Source organism: Schistocerca serialis, chromosome 11 (genome assembly GCF_023864345.2).
Source record: "Schistocerca serialis cubense isolate TAMUIC-IGC-003099 chromosome 11, iqSchSeri2.2, whole genome shotgun sequence".
In the NCBI taxonomy this organism is placed as follows: domain Eukaryota; kingdom Metazoa; phylum Arthropoda; class Insecta; order Orthoptera; family Acrididae; genus Schistocerca; species Schistocerca serialis.
In genome coordinates, this window is record NC_064648.1 from 125544329 (window position 1) to 125555266 (window position 10938).

The window sequence follows — 10938 nt, forward strand, 5'->3', positions numbered from 1 at the left end:
AAGATGTAAACAACCATGCGTGAGCAGTGCTTATTACAGAGAGGGGGTCCGACAGCCGATCGGTTCAGTCATTCCACCAGGAAGGAGGTACACGGCTCGTTTTGTCTGTAGTTCAACCATGCCTACACAGTCAATACTGCAGTTCGATTGCATCCGCATTGTTACTTGGTGCCAGGAAGAGTTCTCAACGAGGGAAGAGTCCGGGCATCTCGGAGTGAACCAAAGTGATTATGTTTGGACATGAAGAAGATACAGAGAGACAGGAACTGTCAATGACATGCCTTGCTCAGATCACCTGAGGGCAACTACTGCAGTGGATGACTGCTACCTATCGATCATGGCTCGGAGGAACCCTGACAGCAACGTCACCATGTCGAATAATGCTTTTATGGCTCAAACTGCATGATATGCAACCTCATATATGGAAACAGTAACTGTTCTCAAAATAACAGTTACTGTTTCCATACATATAGTTAAAGGCTACCCAGCCATTGACTTTCATCTGTGCAAATGTGCACAGGTTGCCCAAACTCTTACGGGAATCGCCAAAGTGTGCGCAAGTAATGAATGGGTGGGCAAATGTCTATAAGGTACAATACATATGTAGAGTTGTGGACAGTTGGGAATGTGGGTCTCACAGGAAGCGTGCAAGGGATAAGTCCCTGCAGTCACGCCATTCATCTGTGCCCTCAGTGGCTCAGATGGATAGAGCGTCTGCCATCTAAGCAGGAGATCCTGGGTTCGAGTCCCGGTTGGGGCAAAAATTTTCAGCTGTCCACATCGAGGTAAATCAACAACACCTGTTGGCAGCTGAGGGTTTCAGTTAATCATCATTTATATGCAACTTCACTCCCGACATCCATGGCAAGGTCCACCTTTGCAACCACAACATCATGCAGCGCGGTACACATGGGCCCAACAACATGCCGAATGGACTGCTCAGGATTGGCATCACATTCTCTTCACCGATGAATGTCGCATATGCCTTCAACCGGACAATTGTCGGTTACGTGTTTGGAGGCAACCCGGTCAGACTGAACGCCTTAGACACACTGTCGAGCGAGTACAGCAAGGTGGAGGTTCCCCGATGATTTTGAGTGGCATTATGTGGGGCCAACGTGGGCAGCTGGTGGTCACGGAAGGTGCTGTAATGGCTGTAGGATATGTGAATGCCATCCTCCAACCGATAGTGCAACCGAATCAGCAGCATATTGGCAAAGCATTTGTCTTAATGGATGACAATTCGGGCCCTCATCATGCACCTCTTGTGAATGACTTCCTTCAGGATAACGACATCGCTCGACTAGAGTGGCCAGCATGTTCTCCAGACATGAACCCTATCGAACATGCTTGGGATAGATTGAAAAGGGCTGTTTATGGACGACGTGACCCACCAACCACTTTGAGGGATATACGCCGATTGCTGTTGAAGAGTGGGACAATCTGGACTGACAGTGCCTTGATGAACTTGTGGATAGTATGCCATGATGAATGCAGGCATGCATCAATGCAAGAGGGTGTGCTATTGGGTATGGGAGATCCCGCAGTGTACTCTTTGTAGAGTTACTGTCATGCATATTTTTGGGCAGATGTATATGAACTTCATACCAGAAAACGCATTGTCACTTGGTGGAGTGAAATATAGTTGATTCTCCATACTTTCTTATTATGGACACTTCAAACTGTTATCCAGTCTGAATTATTTTCTTCTTCTGTTCATATTTAGGATGTATATAAATGAATGGTGTGATTTCAAAAATTAATAAGAAGTCGATTTATTATTTTATATGAGCAAAGCATAAGCAGTGGCAACTGTACAAGCTTTTGATATGTTAATCACAGTTCGCCAACATGTGCATCCTTGGTCACACAACATACATCTACACAGTAATCATATCCTTCCCATACTTAGAATAGAATAGGAGTTTATTCTCTTGTAACATACAATTTCAAGCCATTGACTTAATGTACATGAGGCTCGTCAAAACACAAAAACTGGTTTACAGTTTTCTTTATAATATCAGTAACATAATATGCAGAACTGAATAATTATTTAATTAAACAACCAATAATTTTGCTTCAAAAGTAACAAACCATTGAAAATTAACAGTCCTATATACTTGTTCTCTCCTGATCAAATTTTCAGGTTGTCACTTATGAATTCTTCTACTGAATAGTAACATTTCTGCACTAGTTTCTCATATACGGATTTTTCCAATGTTTCTATTGTAGCATGTCCTCTGTGAGGGTCTGCAGTGCTTTCTTTATCTGATCACATGCTTCCTCAAGGGGCTCAACCATTGGAGCTGTACATAAATTCAGTTTCAAACCCCCGAAAAAGAAATTGCAGGGTGTTAAACCCAATGAACAAGGTGGCCAAGGGAAAAGGTTGTTGTCTGCTGTTGCAACAAGTCTGACCCAGTGTTGGTGATGAATATGATTAAGAAGTCTTGTACATTTCTGTGAAAGTGGGGAGGAGCATCAGAAACATAGAAGCAGATATCCTCGGTGTAACAAAGCAGCTTAAATCACTTAATAAAGGCAAGGCCTCCGGTCCAGATTGCATACCAGTCAGGTTCCTCTCAGAGTATGCTGATAATAAAGGTCCATATTTAGCAATTATATACAACCACTCGCTCACAGAAAGATAAGTACCTAAAGACTGGAAAATTGCTCAAGTCATACTAATACCCAAAAAGGGAAGTAGGAGTAATCCGCTGAATTACAGGCCTATACCACTAATGTCGATTTGCAGTAGGGTTTTAGAAAATATACTGTATTCGAACATTATGAAGTACCTCAAAGAAAATGATTTATTGACATTGAGTCAGCACAGATTCAGAAAACATCGTTCTTGTGAAACACAACTAGCTCTTTATACTTATGAAGTAATAAGTGCTATCGACAGGAGATGTCAAATTGATTCCATATTTTTAGATTTCCAGAAGGCTTTCAACACCATTCCTCACAAGCGTCTTCTAATCAAACTGCGTGCCTATGGAGTATCGCCTCAATTGTACTACTGGATTCATGATTTCCTGTCAGAAAAGTCACAGTTCGTAGTAATAGACGGAAAGTAAAACAGAAGTAATATCCAGCGTTCCCCAAGGAAGTGTTATAGGCCCTCTATTGTTCCTGATCTATATTAACAACATAGGAGACAATCTGAGTAGCCATCTTAGATTGTTTGCAGATGACGCTGTCATTTACCGTCTTGTAAAGTCATCAGATGATCAAAACGACTTGCAAAATGATTTAGCTAAGATATCTGTATGGTGCGAAAAGTGGCAATTGACCCTGAATAAAGAAAAGTGTGAAGTTATTCACATGAGTACTAAAAGAAATCCACTAAATTTCGATTACGCAAAAAGTCACACAAATCTGAGGGCTGTAAATTCAACTAAATACTTAGGGATTACAGTTACAAATAACCTAAATTGGAACGATTACATAGATAATATTGTGGGTAGAGCAAACCAAAGACTATGATTCATTGGCAGAACACTTAGAAGGTGCAACAGGTCTACCAAAGAGACTGCTTACACCACACTTGTCCGCCGTATTCTGGAGTATTGCTGTGCGGTGTGGGATCCGTATCAGGTGGGACTGACGGATGACATCGAAAAAGTACAAAGAAGGGCAGCTCGTTTTGTATTATCACAAAATAGGGGAGATAGTGACACCGACATGATGCGTGAATTGGAGTGGCAATCATTAAAACAAAGGCGTTTTCATTGCGATGGGATCTTCTCATGAAATTTCAATCACCAGTTTTCTCCTCCGATTGCAAAAAAATTCTGTTGGCACCCACCTACATAGGGAGAAATGATCATCACGATAAAATAAAGGAAATCAGTGCTTGCACGAAAAAATTTAAGTGCTTGTTTTTCCCGCGTGCCGTTCGAGAGTGGAATGGTAGAGAGACAGCATGGAGGTGGTTCATTGAACCCTCTGCCAGGCACTTTATTGTGAATAGCAGAGTAATCACGTTGATGTAGATGTAGATGTAGAGATCCAGTTACAAAATGCTATCACCATAACTGGTGTTCAGCTGGGTAACAACCAGGTTTTCGACATGTGTCAAGAAAAATAGTGCACTTTCTCACACGACACCACACAGAAAAGATATGCTTCTGGAGAGTCACTGTGATGCTCCATCAGCATGTGTAGTTTCTCACTTCCCCAGATGAGAGCACTTTGTGTGTTCACCTTGTCATGTACACAGTGCTTCATCACAGAAAATGTGTCTTTGTACAAAATCAGCATCATCCATTTCTAACTACAGCTATGCACAAAAGACACACTTTTCGCTTTGTCTGCTAGTGTAAGGGCCTGCATTAATCCCACTTTGTATAGTTTCAAACATAGTCGCTTATGCAACATCTCCTATACTGTAATCTTCAGCACAGCTTCCTGCGTGCCTTACTAAGTGACTTGCGAGGACTTCAGAGAGTGCCTCGCACACTCTTTCAACACTTGAATCAGACACACGAGCTCTTCCCCTTACAAAGGCATCCAGTTTCCATGAACTGTCAGTACCAACTACCCTTGTTATTCTTGTGTGGTGGATCATTCCTAAACCATGTATGAAACTCACACTGCACTGTAACCACATATCTGAACACCTTGAAACTGAGCACTCAGAAAGTGGTTTCTTGCTGCAGCAGCATCTTGGAAACTGATGCTGTGCCTGTGCAGAAAACATGACAAGCAAACAGTGGGTAGTGCATAAAATTTTGACAGTTGCCACTGCTCATGACATATGATTTGCACATATAAAATAATAAATTGATTTACGAGCTGTGTGGAAAAAGTAATAAGATTAATTTTTTTCTCTACAAAATTTTCATTTGTTTTCAAATAACAATATTCTCCCTGTCAAAGTAGTTCCCTTTGGCAGCTATACACCAGCAGAGTCATTGTTCCCCAGTTTGGTAGCACCACTAAGAGGCTTCAACTGATGGTACCTTTAACACGTCGGTCACATTCTTTTGAATATTCTCCAGAGCCCCAAAATGACACCCTTCTAAGATAGTTCAGGAAAATATAAAGTCAGAACGGCTCAGATAAGGTGAATAGGGGGGGGGGGGGCTGTAGAACATTGAGAATGCCTTTTGAGGTAAAAAATTCCACGGCGGTAGTGGCCGTGTGACATGGGACATTGTCACGATGCAGCATCCACTTGTTTGCAAGGCCAGTCTCACTCGATTCATGCTTTTCCTGAGCCTTTTGAGGATACCTTTTTGAAATACGTGGTTGATAGTTTGCCCTGGAGGAACAAATTCTCTATGCACGCTATGCCTACTGTCAAAAGAGCAAATCAGCATTGTTTTGATCTACATTTGCTGATTCGTGCATTTTCGGTCGAGGAAATGTGTCAGCATGCCATTCCTCACTCTGCCACATTGTCTCAGAATCTTACTCAAAAATCACCTCTGGTCAAACGACTGAACCATTGGTGGTCATTGGTAATCCTCTCAAGAAGATCAATCCACATGGTTCTCATTTGTGAGGGATTTTTTTTTTTTTTTACACAATTTTGGCACAAACCTTTTGTATGCACAAAACCTCAGTCAAAATTGGATGCGCAATGATAGTGTTTAAGTTTAGCAGGTCAGCCATAACCATAATTGTTAAATGTCAGTCTGATTTCACAAGAGCATGCACACTTCATCAGTTTTTTAAGTTGAAGGTAAAAAAAATTAATACACACAGATTAACTGATATGGCACTCTAAAAAATTACATGATGGCTGTATGGAACTTGAACTTGCACTGTGCATCTGGAAGGGATGAATACACCAGTCTACACAAGCAGAACAATGCAGCATTTCCAGATCGCTTAAAGTGTTGTCATTCTCATTACTTTTCTCAAACACACAATACTGCTAATTTTTGAAACTGCACCATTCTTTATAAAAACCCTGTATGCACAGAGATGTAATGATAACAATACCTAGATTTTGATGGAATTTCTTCCTTTTTCTTTAAATGATCCAAACAGCCTTTTCTCCTTTAACATGTTATTGCCATTGTTGTTCTTGGGATCACTTCAAAAACTGTTTTGATGCAGCTCTCCACAGTAGTCTATCATGTGGAATCAACATTCTTTTGAACCTGCAAACTTTAGTTAAACTTTGATCTCCCTCTACAATGTCCCCTTCTCCTTGTTCTCTCCATACCAAATTGATGATTCCTCCATGCCTCAGGTCATGCTTTATCAACAGATCAATTCTTTTAGTCATGTTCTGCAATAAATTGCTTTTCTCCTTAATTTGATTTGGTACCTCCCCATTATTTATTCAATCTACCCATACAATATTCTAAATTCTTCTGTATCAGAAGCTTATATTTTTCACTCCCATTTAATGCTGCACTCCAGACAAATACCCTCAGAAAATACTTTCTAACATTTAATATTATATTTGATATTAACAAATTTCCCTTTTTCAGAAACATTTTTCTTGTTGTTGTCAGTCCACTTTCCTTTCCTGTTTATTTTGCAGCTATTTTTCTGCTCAAATAGCAACATTCACCTACTACTTTTAGTACCTCATTTTCTGATCTCTATCTGTCAGCAACAAGATATAATTTGACTACATTACATTACCCTCATTTTACTTTATCGATATTCATCTTGTACCGGTGGCCACCCATTTGGAGGGAGTGGGTGTTATTTACTAAAATATTTATTTTGAACAATATTATGAAAAGGATAGTTGGCACTCACCAGACAGGGCGGACCATTGATCGTGACCGACACAACTATCTCACTAAATAACCGTCAAACGAAAGAACTACAAAGAACGAAACTTGTCTAGCTTGAAGGGGGAAACCAGATGGCACCATGGTAGGCCCACTAGATGGCGCTGCCATAGGTCAAATGGACATCAACTGTGTTTTTCTAAATAGGAACCCCCATTTTTTGTTACATATTCGTGTATTACATAAAGAATTATGAATGTTTTCGTTGGACCACTTTTTTCACTTTGTGATATATGGCGCTGTAATAGTCACAAACATATGGCTCACAATTTTAGACAAACAGCTGGTAACAGGTAGGTTTTTTAAATTAAAATACAGAACATAGGTGCATTTGAACATTTTATTTCGGTTGTTCCAATGTGATACATGTACCTTTGTGAACTTAACATTTCTGAGAATGCATGCTGTTACAGCGTGATTACCTGCAAATACCACATTAATGCAATAAATGCTCAAAATGATGTCCGTCAACCTCAATGCATTTGGCAATACGTGTAACGACATTCCTCTCAACAGCGAGTAGTTCGCCTTCCGTAATGTTCGCACATGCATTTAAAACATGCTGACACATGTTGTCAGGCATTGTCGGTGGATCACAACAGCAAATATCCTTCAACTTTCCCCACAGAAAGAAATCCGGGGATGTCAGATCCGGTGAACGTGCGGGCCATGGTATGGTGCTTCGACGACCAATCCACCTATTATGAAATGTGCTATTCAATACCGCTTAAACTGCACTTGAGCTATGTGCCAGACATCCATCATGTTGGAAGTACATTGCCATTCTGTCATGCAATGAAACATCTTGTAGTAACGTCGGTAGAACATTATGTAGGAAATCAGCATACATTGCACCATTTAGATTGCCACCGATAGAATGGGGACCAATTATCAAAAAATTCAAATGGGTCTGAGCACTATGGGACTTAACATCTATGGTCATCAGTCCCCTAGAACTTAGAACTACTTAAACCTAACTAACCTAAGGACAGCACACAACACCCAGCCATCACGAGGCAGAGAAAATCCCTGACCCCGCCGGGAATCGAACCCGGGATCCCGGGCGTGGGAAGCGAGAACGCTACCGCACGACCACGAGATACGGGCAGGACCAATTATCCTTCCTCCAATAGTGCCACACCATACATTAATCTGCCAAGGTCGCTGATGTTCCACTTGTTGCAGCCATCGTGGATTTTCCATTGCCCAATAGTGCATATTATGCCGGTTTATGCTACCGCTGCTGGTGAATGACACTTTGTAGCTAAATAAAACGCGTGCAAAAAATCTGTCATTGTCCTGTAATTTCTCTAGTGCTGAGTGGCAGAACTGTACATGACGTTCAAATTCATCGCCATGCAATTCCTGGTGCATAGAAATATGATACGGGTGCAATCAATGTTGATGCGGCATTCTCAACACTGACGTTTTTGAGATTCCCGATTCTCGAGCAATTTGTCTGCTATTGATGTGCGGATTAGCCATGACAGCAGCTAAAACACCTACTTGGGCATCATAATTTGTTGCAGGTCATGGTTGACATTCCTTCCTGTTTCCTTGCCATCTATCACAAAGCGAAGAAAGTGGTCCAACTAAAACATTCATATTTCTTTAAGCACTACATCAATTTGTAATAAAAAAATGGGGGTTTCTATTTAAAAAAACGCAATTGATATCCGTTTGATTTATGGCAGTGCTATCTAGAGGGCCAACCATAGCGCCATCTGGTTTCCCCCTTCAAGTTAGACGAGTTTCGTTCTTTGTAGTTTTTTTGTTTGATGCTTACTTCGTGATATATTTGGCTCAGTCACTATCAATGGACCACCCTGTATAGTGGAGACACTGAGTTGCAGATAGGCACAAGAGAAAGATTGTCACCAAATTAGCTTTCACCCAACAAGGCTTTGTCAAAAATAGGCAACTCTCTCTCTCTCTCTCTCTCTCTCTCTCTCTCTCTCTCTCTTTGTCTCTCTCACGTGCGCAGGCACACCTCACACACACATGACCACAGTCTCTGGCAGTTGAAAGTTGAAGCCTGGTGTCTATTTTTTACCCTTGTTGGGCAAAAGCTTATTTTGTGACACTCTTTTTGTTTTGCCTATCTGCAACTCAGCATCTCCACTATATGGTGAATAGCAACTAACCTTTTCATAATATTGTTACATTTCATGCTGAATTTTCCACTGTTTGTTTCTGTGATACAGTCTGCTGCTTGTTGGGAGTCCGCTCTCACAACCTGTTCAACATCCCAGAATGTAATTCTGAGCTAAGCACAGTTCTCACAGTAAGGACTGATAATAGGCGGATACCCTGGCAAGTGCCGTTCACAACCCTCAACCAACAGGAGTGCAGGAAAGGCTCTCATGGGATCTTGGGGACTGGGAGCCAAAGACCAGCAGAGAAATACTTCACTCTCTTGGATGCTGGCACCTAATCTGACAACACGTCCTTCTCCTGCTCTCCATTCTTCTATTCAGAACTGTAATGGCCCCTGTTGGGTCATAAGAATCCCTAATGGCAGAAGAAATGCCACAAGGTTTTTATCAGATTCACCTCATTTTCATTTTGCAACTTAACCACCCTGGATGTCTACTGGCAAACCTCAAAGTATAAACACACTTTTTATTTCCTGTATCTTTCAGTTTCCCAGACTTACCGCAAGTGAGGTTCAAAGAGTCTACACTATACTACACACACAAGCTGTTTGTCTGCATACTGCAATAGCTATTTTATAATAAATGCAACCGAGTTGAGTTTCTTACAGAAATTGTTAATACATTGTTTCCATTTCACCTCAAAGTGCTCAATAATCTATGAAAATCTAGTGAATTCCACTTTCTCAAACACTCTTTTGATACATTACAGTTCTTCAATTTCTAAGCTTTAGACATTGTTGAGAGAGCACTAATAATGTCCCACCACAGTGCCATAAAATCAAAATCCCTCTATCCATACATCAAGAATTTTTTTAGAAATAGCAGCCTCTGCACAATAATGGAGGCAAAGAAACATGTACAGTATTGGGTAGGCATCTAACAAAGTGTAATACACTGTCTAATGTTCTCAGTGTACACAAATGAAATATCAAATAAGGTCAGCAGCATTTTGAGAGTGTTTGTGATATCTACAGAGAAGCAAGACATGTAAGAAACTTATTGGAAGAGTTGAATAATGATTCACCTAATATCAGATTCATGAAGGAGAAACTGATATACAGGGTATTCCGGCTAGAGGTATACAAAAACACTAGTTCATATTTCAGTACCTGTTAAGGTTTAAAAGTTTATTTGCCCAACATTGTACACAGGAAGTCAAACATTTTTACACATGTTGTTACAGCTCCATGCAGGTAGGTATCGAAATGGTATTCCACTCATACCACAAGTTCGTAAGCATGACAGGTGTTATGGCCTTACTCAGTGTTGTCTCACATCTATCAGACCTCAAACGCTTGTTCTGTATACAATGTCCATCATAAACCCTCATACACTGAAATTCAGCAGAGTTAGACTGGATACCAAGGGAGCCAGGCAATTGGAACCCCCCCCCCCCCTTTTCCAATCCAACACTCAGAAAAATTTCATGGAGAAATGTGGTAACATCCCCATAATACTGAGTGCAGGGGGAAGGGGGAGGGGTGGGGGAAAATGCCAGAAAATGACATCAGATGGAATTTGTGGAGCTATATAGTTCGTCAATGTGTTGAGATAGGTGTGCCTAGTCACTAGTGTGCACACACCATGCGACCTAGTGCTATTCATGAAATGATGAGGATCACATCTTGGATATGTCTCTTTATTGATCACGTATTTACCCAACAACATAAAATTTTGAGTTCTTTCATTATAAGGGGCATGAAAGGGAAGCAGTGGTTGGAAAGGGAGTAAGACAGGGTTGTAGCCTCTCCCCGATGTTGTTCAATCTGTATATTGAGCAAGCAGTAAAGGAAACAAAAGAAAAATTCGGAGTAGGTATTAAAATTCATGGAGAAGAAATAAAAACTCTGAGGTTCGCCGATGACATAGTAATTCTGTCAGAGACAGCAAAGGACTTGGAAGAGCAGTTGAATGGAATGGACAGTGTCTTGAAAGGAGGATATAAGATGAACATCAATAAAAGCAAAACGACGATAATGGAATGTAGTCTAATTAAGTCGGGTGATGCTGAGGGAATT

At 40.8% G+C, this 10938-nt stretch overlaps 1 non-coding gene across 1 annotated transcript; it reads left to right on the forward strand.

Moving 5' to 3' along the window:
- The first annotated feature begins 685 nt into the window (after positions 1 to 685).
- Positions 686 to 760, forward strand: Trnar-ucu (transfer RNA arginine (anticodon UCU)). The gene has a single exon. It is a non-coding gene; the product is annotated as a tRNA-Arg (tRNA).
- Positions 761 to 10938: the final 10178 nt, after the last annotated feature.